A 14,046-nucleotide genomic window follows, 5' to 3' on the forward strand; every position below is an offset into this window, starting at 1 on the left:
TCTACTGAGTTTGACTCCGGAACCCACATGGTGAAAGGAGAAAACAGACACACAAAAGTTGTTCACTGACCTCCACACACATACACACACACACCAGGAAGCACACACGCACACACTTGTTAGATGGATGAATGGACAGATGGACGAACAAACAGACAGACAGTGTAATATAAAAGTTAGACAACAAAAGAGAGAAGATATACATGAATGAACTAAACCACTGATTAGGTCAGAGCCCTCATGACCTATAACCCTGATTGACATACCTCCAGATGTGCTGTACAAATCTCCTAATATCTCTCCAAAAAAGCTGACAATCAAGACCAAGCATCACAGAAACCTTCTACCATCCACCACACCACTGCCTAGGCTACATGTTGACAAGTGCAGCCATCCCATGATTGCTACACCCCGCTTAGGCAGGATGAAGTCCCTGCTGCTTGCTGGACAGACCCAGCTTTCTTTTCAGTCTGAACAAAATCCCTTCTGGTCTCCTTCGGAGGCCTGACCTCTTGTTCTGTTACAGCTGCAGAACACAGAGTGTTAAAAAAAAAAAAAAAAAAAAAAAAAAAAAAAAAAAAAAAAAAATCCCATCATCTACTTCCTTGTGCTTCAGACACAGATTGAGATGGAGTCTGTGAGGTGAGAGGTGCTGAGCTAAGAAGTCCCTGCCCTGAGGAGCTGACAGCAACCAGGAAGTCAGAGGAGCAGAGAACAGACGTCAGACGAACAAACTCCACCTGGGTGAGAGGGCGAGGGCAGCCTCTGGAAAGGAGCTAGGTAGGTTTCACATGGGCTGATAGAGAGTTGGAAACATATCCGACAGCAGAAAAAAAAAAAAAAAACGGCCCCCCAAAGGTTTGAGTCTGTGGGCGATCCCTCCAATACTCTGCTTAAGGATGTGTGGACTGAATTGCATTCCAGCCAAGCTCAGGATTGCTGAGAACATCTGCATTTTTGACACCGCACTGGGTCAAAAAGCCAAAAAGCAATAGCCGTTGAGTCTAGGCAGGCTTTTCTTTTCTGCCCAATCGAAGCTTCGGGAGTGTCTTTTAATACTCAACTGTACCCTGCGTTAGAAGCTAGGCCTGGGATGGACAGAAAACACTGGTATCTATGCCTTCATGGCTGTTTCCCACAAAGTCAGAAGAGGCTGTCAGCAATGGCTTCCTCCATACGAACCGGGAAACTAGGGCCTCTTATTTACCACATGAAGACAATCCAGAAGTTCAGAGAGAGCAAATGGCAGGACGGAAAGGCAGCTTGTAACTGTTTGGATATTTTTTTTAATGTTCCCCATGTTCCCTAATAATAACACGGAGGTTTATTTATTTATGAATTGATGCCTAGGCCCTAAGCTAGTCTTGTTTCCCGACTAGCTCGTAACTCATTGTCCTGTTCATATTATTCTATATCTGACACATGGCTGGTTACCTCTCTTCAGTTTCATATGTCGAGTCTGGGTGGCAAATCCTGCTCCTGACTATTTCCCAGAGTTCCTCTCTCTCTGTCAGATGTCCCATCTTCTAACTCTCCCTCAGCTTATTGGCCTTCAGATTTCTATTGACAGATGATGCTTTTACACAGTGCACAGGAGATTATCCCTACGGTGGATAACCTCACCAGGGTTGCTGAAGCCAAGTGCCACAGACTGGCTTAGACACAGCTGTTCATTTCCTCTCGTGGCTCGTGGCTAGAAGTCTAGTCAAGGTGTCAGCAGACCACACTCCTCTGGAGGCTTACAGGACCCATTAACTCTGTTCTGTTGTGAGTTTCTGTGTTTGCAGCTGATATCTGGTGCCCCTCCATCTCTACCGCCAGCTTTATGAGTGGTCTTCCCATCTGTGGTTGTCTGAGTCTCCTCTACAAGGTTACCGAGTCATACTGGTTAGGCCCGTTCTGAATGTGACTTCATTTCAACGTCATCAGATCCGCAAATTTACAGACAGTCCTCAAGCTACGATGGGGTGACATTGCCATAGACTGGCCATAAATTGAAACCATCATAAATGAAACATGGCATCCCGCTTCTCAACACAATATTCTGCAGCCAGGCCTGGTGAGTGCATGTGTGCAATCCCAGCACAGGAGGCAGACACAGGAGGATCTCTGGATCTCTGGCCAGCCTAGTCTACATAGAGAATTCCAGGTCAGCCAGGATTAGACAGTGAGACCCTGTTTCAAACATCAATGATAATCCCACCACACACTGTAGATTGGCAGCCCAACTTCCAACCTACAGGCTGCATGCTCTGAAGAATAATTACGAATGTTGACCAACACATTTGCAGACGGCAGTGTCATGTCACGAATCTCAAATACTTGGTCACCCCCACATAGAGAACATGTTGTGCTCCCTGGCCATCAGTGGGTTACCACACCCAGAATCCTGAAAGGGGATTATACCCCACATGCTAACTGGGAAGATCAGCTCTCCCTTCAGAATCACACTTTATGAAGACGCTATCACCTCACACCACCAAAAATCAGAGGGCCAGGAATCAATGCACCAAAAGCCGGAGACCACCTGACCTTCCAAATAGTGTCTCAGTCACAGGTGATGGGGGTTGGTTAGACTTTTACCATATTTTTGTAGGAAAATAAAACCCCATACTGTACTGTGGGCCCTGGTCTATCTCAGAGGCCTCTCTTCTGTTATGCCAGCGAATGAGTCTAGATCAAGAGAGACCTAATTAACACACCACACAGGATCCAATAACCATTATTGATTATTTCTATTACATCTGAGTTGTGCTACAGCTTTGAAATATTTCACTAGATTCCAAAGGGATGGGGAAGAGACAAACACAGAAATAACGCAGCTGACAGAATGCAGGTTTCTGACTGAGTGGTACTTACTTGCTCAGATTTTATGGCGTCTTAAGACAGCGTTTCCCAAACTACCATATGAAATGGTGTTCTTTGGAAAAAATTAATAAAAGTACAGATTTTAATTTTTTTTTTTAATAAATATACGCCTTTTTCCAGGCTCAGGTTGCTCCATGCTCATGTCACACGCACAAAGACGAAGAACTGAGCTCAAGGGTTCACAGTTAAAACAGTAAGCCTGGGGCTGAAAAGATGGCTACGTCAATAATTATGTTTGTTACGTAGCATAACAGCTGGAGTGACTCTGAGCCGCACAAACTCACGTAAAAGCTGGGTCTAGCAATGTGCACATGGAATTCCAGCACTGGGGGAGCAGGGTGCAGAGAGAGGAGGGTGCCTGGAGCTTACTAGTCAGCCAGTCCAATTGACATGGTGAGTCCAGGCTCAGTGAGAGACTTTGTTTAAAAAACAAAACAGCCAAGGCTTCCCAGATGGCTCCTGATGATCTGAGTTCAGTCTCCAGGACCATTTGGTGGAAGGAAAGCACAGTCACCTGATAGTTGTACGGTGACCTACATATGCACACCATGATGTGTACACACACACACAAGCACACACATTGCATAAATAATGTAAAATAATAAAATGGAGAGAGCTGTCTTTGGGTCTCATGCCTTTAGTCCCCACCCTTGGAAGGCAGAGGCAGATGGGTCTCTTGTGAATCCAAGGCCTGCCTGGTCTTAGAGATTTCTAGGTCACCCAGAGCTACACAGTATGAGCCTGCCTCAGCGAAAGCAAGAAAGCAGAGAGTAACTGAGGAAGACACTGATGTAGAGTTCCCTCCCATGTACATGCACACAGATAATATGCACATGGAAACGCACAGGCACACACAGGTACACACACACAATGTATACACATGCATACATGCATTCACACATGTGTACACATACAGACATACACATGCACACATATACACATGTACACACACATATACACATACATACACATGTACATACACACAAATACATATATACACATACATACACACATGTATATACACACATGCACATGTGCACACACATACATACACACAGGTTCACACACACACACACAAAGTGCGCACGCACCAGCAAGCCTAAGTCTGGAAACAGTTCTGTTTCTCCCATTTCAGTAAACCCCATAACTAAATTCTGAGAGTCACACTCAGTAATAACACAAAATATTGATATTTTACCTCAAAACATCTATGAAACTATCCAATCCTTCAGCCACTTTCAGAGGACTTTCTATGCTCCTGACCCAACTGAAACACTCCAGCCACAAAAATAATTCCTGTACCTTGACCTCTGTCTTTCAAAATGCATCAGCTAAAATCATTGGAGACATGTACAGACTATAATCTAGCAGGATCCATACAGCAAGCTGCATGCAAGAAACCAGAAGATCCTTACCCCCAGTCCTGGATTTCTATGCATTTGTGCTTGGTTCTTATTTTTATTTTTGAATTTAATTTTATGTGTATGAGTATCTGCCTGGAAGTGTGTATATGAACCACATGTGTGCCTTGTATTTTCAAAGGCCAGAAGAGAGCATCAGATCCCCTGAAACTGGAGTTCCGATGTTTGTGAGCTGCCGTGTGGGTGCTGGGCACCACCTGGGTCCTCTACAAGAGCAGTCAGTGTCTTTCCTGCTAAGCCATCTCTCTGACCCTTTAATTTTTAAAGTATTCTATTTATTTATTTGTTTGTTTGTTTGTTTGTTATTTACCAATGTGTGTGTGTGTGTGTGTGTGTGTGTACTTAGCACATAGTTCAAGACCACAGGAATGTTAGTGGGAATTGGCTCTCTCCTACTCTGTGGGCTCTGGGAATTGAACTCAGGCACTGAGGCTTGGCAGCAGGCACCTTTACCTTCTGAAGCATCTTGCCAACAATCCGTGTATTTTTAGCTAGCTCATATTTCCTCTGTTCATGAAAGTTTAATTTTTGTTCTCTCATTTGTTCTGATACATGTTTCTGAAATAAACATCTTCAGTTTTTTAAAAAAAAGTATTATGCAACAAACAGCAAGCAAAGAAAGGGGGCTGGCTGTTCTAGATTTTAAAGGAAAGGAGGTAGAGTGGAAGGCTATGTGTATAATTTGAGATTCAAGCTAAACAAACATAGAATGATGTTTATGAGACAGCCAGAGGGCTTTGATTGTGGATTACAGATCATGGTTTCAAGAGCTAAGTGGTTGGGAGCTGGAGAGAAGGCTCAGCAGTTGAGCGCACTGGCTGCTCTCCCAGAGGCCAGGCTTGATCCCAGCATCTGCATGGAAGCTCACAAACCTCTGGAACTCCAGTCCCAAGGAACAGGGAGCAGACTTCTTTTTCTGGCCTCTTGGGGCATTGGACTTGCATGGTGTATGTATGTATGTATATATGTATGTATGTATGTATGTATCTACAAACCACCCATATACATTCTATATCAACTTTTTTTAAAAGATGTATTTGTTTATTTTATGTATATGAATACACTGTAACTGTCTTCAGACACTCCAGAAGAGGGCATCGGATCCCATTACAAATGGTTGTGAGCCACCATGTGGTTGCTGGGAATTGAACTCAGGTCCTCTGGAAGGGAAGTCAGTGCTCTAAACTGCTGAGCCATCTCTCCAGCCCCCACGTTTAATTTTTTTTAATGAAAAAAAAAAAAGTAATTGATTTTTGGCTTTTTTTCTAACAGCAAGTGAAAGAACTATTATCGACTTTTTTTATGTGGGATAAACATTGGTTGTGATGAATTCTTCATCTAGGTTGGGGCTTTGTGAGATTTCCCTACCCAAGCTGGCTTGGGCAACCATGATACTGAGATTTCATGGGTGCAGCTTCTCTGTCATGTCTAGAAGACATCGTCTCGTAATAGCCATTCTGGTTCTCTGGCTATTACAACCCTGCTTCTCTCCAGAATGTCCCTGGGCTTTAGGTGCAGGATTGTGTTGCAGATGCTCCATTTGGGGCTGGGCACCCCATGGTCCCTGGGCAGGGCACTCCATGGTCACTACAGTAATCACTGGGTGCTGAGAGATAGAGAATCAGTTTTCCTCAGGGATGAGGCCCCTGATAGGTTATGCAATTTCAAGTAGTTGGCTTTAAACAATGTGTACTTAGGAGCAGCAGTAAATGAACTCAATAGTGTGTGTGTGTGTGTGTGTGTGTGTGTGTGTGTGTGTGTGTGTGCACGTGTGTATGAGTGTGTATGTGTATGAGTGTGTGCACACATGTGTGTGCATGTATGTGTGAGTGTGTGCGTGTGTGTGCACACATGTGTGCATGTGTAGAACAATAATTATAGAAGAGGTCATAAATTTAAGAGGGAGTTGGGGGTCATGGGAGGAGCAAGAAGAGATCTTGGGGTGAAATGATGTAAATGCAGCATTCAAAAAATAATAAGCAGGCTGGAGAGATGGCTCAGTGGTTAAGAACACTGACTGCTCTTCCAGAGGTCCTGAGTTCAATTCGCAGCAACCACATGGTGGCTCACAACCATCTGTAATGGGGTTTGATGCCCTCTTCTGGTGTTCTCATATACATAAAATAAATTTTAAAAATCTTAAAAAAAAATAAGCAAAATTTTAAAAGAATTACATAATCGCCTCTCAGCCTCTTCACTGAGAGCAAGTGAAGAACTGTTGTTAATTATTTTAGGTGTGAGAGATGAGTGGCTTTGAGGGTATGTACTTCCATAGTTTTACAGATATACGTGAAAGCAGTTAGAATAAAATGACAGGGAATCTGAAATGGGCTTTTAAACTCAACGCAGGAGAAAGGAAGCCAAGATTGAGACGCGGCGGTGAGCTTACGTTTATGGCAGGTCTAAGACATGCATGTCTCTAAAGCACCGCCAGCAGTTATCACGTGATCGCTGTCTTCATCACGTGATGGCCTAAGCTCACCGATGCGTTCTGGATACTCTGAGGCATGGGTAGTGTTTTATTTGGTAATCTTTAATGCCAGTCTCAGACATCAGGTCATTTCATCTGTGTGGACTTCAAAATGGCTTCCTTAAATCCAGAACGAAATTAAAACGCCTTGCTTCATGGAGCCTTCATTCTTGACGTTTTTGTTGTTGCTTTCTTGTTTGATGTACATATGTGGTGCACATATGAGTATGGGCGTTTGCATGCACACATGTGCGTGTGGAAGCCCGAGATCAATGTCGCATGTCTTTCTTCGCTTTCCATTTTTAAAATACTGGGTCCCTCACTGAACCCGAAGCTCACTGGTGTTACTAGGCTTGCTGGCCAGCTCCGATCAATCTGCCGGTGGTTCCTATCTGAGGTGCAGAGCTGACCTCAAACCACTCCCCATGAAGAGTGAGCAGATCACTTTCCTGATGCAACACCATTACACACAGCACAGGGGCCAGGTCCCTCGAGGAAAGTATCCCCAGGAGAGTAGGAAGTTCCTGAGCAAGAGAGTGCTGAGTTAGTCAGAGAAAGACCACAGGGTCAGAGAGCCATCAGGGTCAGACTAATCTTCCTCATAATTGTCCCAGGTGTCTCTAAACCCCAAGCTGAGGATGCCGATTAACCTTTGTAGGAACTGATAAGGTTTAGCCAGGTGTCAAGGATGAGGCCCTTGTGGTAGGATTAGTGTTCTCCTCTCCTCTCCCTCTCCCTCCTCCTGCATTGGACAGCATGAGAAAACACATGTCATAGCCTGGTCAGCTTAGGTTTTCTAAACAACCAAGAAAAAAAAAATCCCCATTGGAAGCTTCAATCATCATTGTTTTTAAAATGTAATGTTCAACATCAGCACATACTTATTTATAAAACTTTTCCAAGAAAAATACAATTTAACCAGAGTGTAAAAGTCCAACAGAAGAAGGCAGAATTTGATTATTTTGATTGATGTATTAGGAAAAATAACAAAGCATATAAATTGTATGGACATTGACAACCACATAAAGGACATCCTTTGAAATTAGTGTGCAAGGTTAGAGCTTGCTTCTGAATATATATATATATTCAGAATATATATATAATATATATATTCTGAATACACATGTTGCTTCTGAATATATACATAGACATATGTATATTTTTCCCTCCTGAAATAGGGTTTCTCTGTGTAGCATTGGTTGTCCTGGAACTTGCTCTGTAGACCAAGCTGACATCAAACTCACAGAGATCCTCCTGCCTCTGTCTCCCAAGCACTAGGATTCAAGGTGTGTTCTACCACGGCCCCACTTCTGAATTATTTTGCCTAGATTTTTTTTAAAATGACATTCCTTGCATCCAGGGGAGATGAACATGAGGTAAATCAAAATTTCAGAGCTACAGTAAATACACTGAATGATAGAAAAAGAAAACATGTTTTTATCACATTCTTGCTCTGTTCATGGTTATTTTTCTGTTACTTCTCCCCAGAAGAGACCTTGAAGAGACCATCTAGACACAGCAGAGACTTCAGCCAAACCTTGTTGAGTCTGATGTTTTCCTTCCACTGCTCGGCATAGTGCTGAGCTCAGGGGGCATCAGATCTGCTGCAAGGAATGAAGAAGACATGTGTGCGCATGGCCAAGAGGCCTGAGTGGATCTTCAGTGTGAAAATTTTCATGTCTGTGTGGCTTAGATCTGAAGTGCACCCCAGAGGCTCCAGGCAGCAGTGCTCAGAGTAACACTGCCTCGGTTACTCTCCTGCTGCTGTGACAGAACACTCCTAAAATTCATTTAAGAGGAAGGGGGTTCTTTTGGCTTACAGTCCCACAGGGGGACTGTAAAAGCAGCTTTAATTCTCCTGATGTAATTGTCAACTTGGAGGCTTACTGCCTCTGTCTGCTAACCTAGGTCTAGTCCTGGAAGCTTCTACCCTCCATAAAATCTAATCTAGGCCTAGAATGTTTTCAGTCTCTGAGACTTACTGCTGAATAAGCTCACCTCTTCCTAGTTTCTTCTGGCTGGCAGATTCAACCCAGTTTGGCTCAAACTCCTCTCCCAGCTGACTGATTCAATCTGGCTTCTCTCTCAGCCTTTGACTTTTTGCTCTGCTTGGCCTCAAACTCTGCAATCTGTTCTAATCATCTGGCTCCTTCTCGTTCTCTGGTTCATCTTGCCTTCATCTGTGTCTAGCTTGTTCTCTCTCTGCAACCTTGTCCTGTAAAACTCTCCCAGAAAAAAAAAATTTTTTTTTCTCCTTCCCTCTCTCTCTCTCTGTGTTCTCTTAAGTAGCCCCTCTTTCCTCTCTCTTCTCCTGAGAGTTGGGCATAGCCATTCTGCAATATTTTTCTGTGATTGGTCACTTTGTCTGCCACTCAATTAGATACCACTTTTAAACATGGCTGCTTCCTTCTACAAACTAACTTTACCTTCGTTGTTTAGGATTAAAGGTGTGCACTAAGGCTGAGCTACTCCACAACTAAAAACAGTTTGTTTGTTTGTTTTCCAGTAAACAATACAATGTCTGGATTTACAGTGTGAGCAAACATCCTGCAATAGGAGACAGTCTGCATAGTGGAGGAGACTCGGCAGCAGGGGAGGAAAGCCTCTGGGCAGGATTAGGAAGCGATTACATTGTATCTGCATTCAGGAACTGTGAACAGGAAGTGGAGCCAGGTGTAAAGCCCTGGCGATTCCCTTCTGCCAGTGAGGTTCTACCTCCTAAGGGTTCCACAACTTTCCCAAGCCCTGCAACCACCTGGGGATCAAGTGTCTAACACACAAGTCGGTGAGAGAAGTTCCCCACTCAACCTGCTTGTGCTTTTGGGAAGTGATCATGAGGGCTTTGAATACGGTGACTCATTACGAACGAACGAACTCGTAATTCAGTGGACGGTTTGAAGGCGACGTCAACACAGACTGAGACCTAGCTAAGGTAGCAGGGTGCTGGAAAGGCAGCTCAGCATCTGGCAGTAAATGCCTGTAATCCCTGCAGCGGTAAGATGGGAGGGGCAGACAGATGGATGCTCAGAAACCTTCAATGGGCTAGCCTGAACTCTGTGCTAAAGTTACAGCCAATGAGAGACTCTGGCTTAAACAAAATGTGGAAGTTGGCTGATGACTGAGACTCCCACATGTGCACCATGCTTCTGTGCCCCATACTCCCATGAATACTTGCAACATGAACACACGTGCTTAAAGATTAGTAAAATTAAGGGAATGAGGCGGTAACCCTGTGGCTGTATCAAGCCCCTTCCCTTCTTTTTCTGGGCTCATATTCTTTCTCTGCACATACACACATACACCACAGGCCCAGAAACAACAGACTTTTAACCGTGGTGGTATTATATTAATCCAGTCTATACTTCCTTGGCAGGTGTGCCCGCAATTCTCGCTACTGCCTCAGTGTTCTGGAATCCCAAAAGAAAGACACACATACAGTCTTCTATTTTAAATACAACGGCTGGGCAACTCCCTAACTCCAAGTGGCTAACACACACTCCCCTCTGATATTCCTGAGTTAATACTTACTGAATCTATATTTTATCTTTGTTGCCCTGGCCCCTGTTGAGCAGCCCTCCTGGGGGCGCGTTCCCCTGCACCTTCATGTCACCTCTCCCTTCTGCACCTTTCCAGCATGGTCTCCAATGCCCTCGTTATGGTGGGATCCCCTCTTTCCCTTCTGTCCCTTCCCTGGAATCCTAAAAATACCCGCCTCTGTCTCCCTGCCTAGCCATTGGCCCATAACTTTATTGACCAGTCAAAAACCAACTGGGGACAGGCTTCCTTTAGTCCTATGTGTGGGACACGGCAAGCAGGTTTTTGGCTAATGTAATTAGCATGAAAACACAAGCTGCTACAGTAAATGGCATGGATTGAACTCGGAAACTGAGAGTCAAATCAAGATTTCCTTCTTCTTAGTTGTTCATCTCTGGCATTTTGTCACAGTGACAGGAAGCAGACTAACATGACATTTAGCAAATATTTACCAAGCACTGGGTTTGTCCACACTGTACTGGGAGCTTTGTGACAGACCGAGCCCTCGAACCCTAGAACATGTCCTGTTAGTGAGAAGAGCTCAAGAGTCTGAGAGCTGATGTCAACAGCAACTTTCATCCCGAGCAGAGGGATAGCATGCTCTAGACAAGAAAAGAGTCCCACAGCATCTGTAGACCACTCAGTGGTCATGGATCTCTAGGCTATAAAGACGCTACCGTACTATAAATTGTGTATTGTGTGTGTGTGTGTGTTTCTCTGTGTGTATGTATGTGTGCGTGTGCATGTGTGTATCTGTGTGTGTGTCTGTTTCTATGTGTGTCTGTGTCTCTCTGTGTATCTTTATGTCTGTGTGTTTCTGTATCTGTGTGTCTCTGTTTCTCTGTGTCTCTCTGTGTGTGCATCTGTATGTTTGTATATATGTTTCTGTGTCTATGTATGTCTATGTCTGTGTATGTCTCTCTCTGTGTGTCATTTACCCAGCATGGTAGATGTGAGTTGTACCACACTGGGTAAGGTCAGGCTTGTCCAGGGCAGCCATAAGTGCTGTCCTTGAACATTAGACCTTCTCCTCAGTAATGATGTTACATTACCTCAAAATATGACAACCCCTCCCCTGCACCACAGGGTCTCCTTTAGCTAGGCTGTTCTTGAACTTCAGATCCTCCTGCCTCCATCTGCCAGGGACCCATGTTTGGTTCTCAGCACCCACGTCAAGCAGCTCACAGCAGCCTGCAACTCAAGTTATAGGGGATCTGACACCTTCTGGCCTCTGTGGGCACCAAGCACACACAGAGCACAGACGCATCCAGGCAGGTGCAAACACACACACACACACACACATACACACACACGCACACGCACACACACACGTCAACAAAAATAAATACACAAATCTTAAAAAAAAAAAAAAGAAAGAAAGAAAGAAAGAAAGAAAGAAAGAAAGAAAGAAATGTAAAGAGCTTTTGTCAAGGGATTTTTTTTTTCAAAGTTCTGGGATTTCCTTTTAAAGAAACAGGCACATTTATGGTGATTTAGCGTCTTCCCTGTATTTTTTTAATATAAACCTCAAATGTTAATGATAATGTAGGTGTCTTGTGTGGCGGCATGACAGTGAAAGTCATTCAGAGCAGAGATGTGATTATTGATGAATCACGATATAATTCTCTCAGGATGTTAACACAGTAGATTCTGGACCCTTAGTATCAAAATCATGACGACTGCCCACGCTTTGGAGGTGCTGAAAGGAGAAACCCACCCCCAAAGCTGAGAATTATCTTCATCAAATTAAAACACATAAAGCATTAAACTACTTTTTAAGTTCTTTCATTTTTTTCATCCTCTACTCCCACTTCAAAGGCAGTAGAATATTTTAACACTTCCTGTGAATATTTAAGTTAGATTACGAGTGTGTTAAGTTAGTATGCACTTATATTAAAGGAATGGATGTTCTCGTTAAAATAAAATTAGCCTCTAAAAAGACCGAGAAGCTAGATCTGGTGGCGCACGCCTTTAATCCCAGCACTGGGAAGGCAGAGGCAGGTGGGTTTCTCTATAAGTTTAAAGCCAGCCTGGTCTACAAACTAAATTCCAAGCCAGCCAACAGTATACCGTTAGATCATGCCTTGTGAAATAAAAATTAAATTAAGTTGAAAATTTTAAATCTTCATAAGAAACAAGGATTAACTGTTGGCTAGGGGAAGAAAGAAAGAAAGAAAGAAAGAAAGAAAGAAAGAAAACCAAACATTTCTTTCTGATCTGGACCTGTAGTTCTGTCTTTCTGTTCTAAAATAAGCCACAACAGCAGGCTTTGTGAGCAGCCTCCGGGTTCCTGGGTTGAAGCCGGAGAAACCACAAGTGCTGGTTCTGAGACCCGCAATTCACTCAGAGCCTTGCAACCTGCCTGGAAGAAGGGAACACTGACAAAGACTAACTAGGCCAGCAGCACTGGGGTGAGCCACACTGGGAGGGATAAAAACCAGTCCCCCAAATACAAAGGCTGACCTAATTCCAAAGCAGGTCGATAATGAAACATTGTCTCATACCCAGAGAAAACAACATCTGTATTCAGATGAGTGGCATGGAAACAGTGAATATTTTTAAGACCTCAGGAGAAGACTATTAAATATTTAAGAACGGCCTGCTATTTGGGAATGGAGTGATTCTGCTTGGTGAAATGCATGCTTAATTGTTCTCAAAGGTTAGTGGGTTTTTTGTTTGTTTGTTTGTTTTGTTTTTGTTTTTGTTTTAATCTATCAATCTAGACTTCTGCTTTAATACTGATTTAGGAGACTGCCTGCCTCCAGCCTATATTCTAAGACAGGTCCCCCTAGAAAGCCGAAAAGGGAGTCAGGACTGCATGATTCAGAACAAGGAAGTGATGGGGCCCATCCTTAGATGGGGGCAGGGTGTAAGTCCATTCCAACCTTGCTCCACAACCTCCAGCACAGTTACCTGCACACCACCAAGGGCTTCTCTTTAGTAATGCTGTTCTGTTAAAGGAGCCACCCTGGATTATGCTGCACTATCTTAAGAGGCTGTGTTACTGCCATCGGCTGGCGTGGGCCCTGTGGGCCCTAATGCAAGACGATGAGCACCTGTGTCTGAGACCTGATTTTTTTTTTAAGTCTACTATAGAGTTGTACAGCACCTTCACCTACCTGCTCAGCCACTGCAGAGAGTGCTTAGGAAGCATAGGGTCACCTAAGACTGACAGAAAACACAGATATCACATGTGATTCACAATGATTCATGTTGGGGTCACTACAACACGAGGAGCCAGATTGAAGGGTCCCAGCATTAGGAGCAGTGACAGCCACTGGGAGAGAGGGCTTGTTGGCTCGTTCATTCATTCTACTTTCATTATGGAAATTTTCAGACATACATGACATCATATCATATCATGAACCTCCCATCCACCAATCATTCCACCTATATCCCGTTCAGCGCCCCCTCCCCCCAGGTACACACAATTATTTTGAAGAAAACTCTAAATATCACCTATTTGCATCTATAAATATTTTAGTCTATTTTATATGTGTATATGTATGTATATACATGCATGTGTGTACGTACACGTATGTTACATGTGTGTACATACATGACAGTTTTGATATGTGATCATAGTATCATTATTGTAACCAAAAAATATTTACATAGAGCCTTTGCTTGGTGTTTGTTTCATAAATGTTTTAGGTAGTTGGTTTGAGGCAGGATCCAAACAAGGTCTGAGTGTTGTATTATTTATTTATTTATTTATTTATTTATTTATTTGGCAGGGTCTTATGTAGCCTA

This window comes from Arvicanthis niloticus, chromosome 3, assembly GCF_011762505.2.
Source record: "Arvicanthis niloticus isolate mArvNil1 chromosome 3, mArvNil1.pat.X, whole genome shotgun sequence".
NCBI lineage: Eukaryota > Metazoa > Chordata > Mammalia > Rodentia > Muridae > Arvicanthis > Arvicanthis niloticus.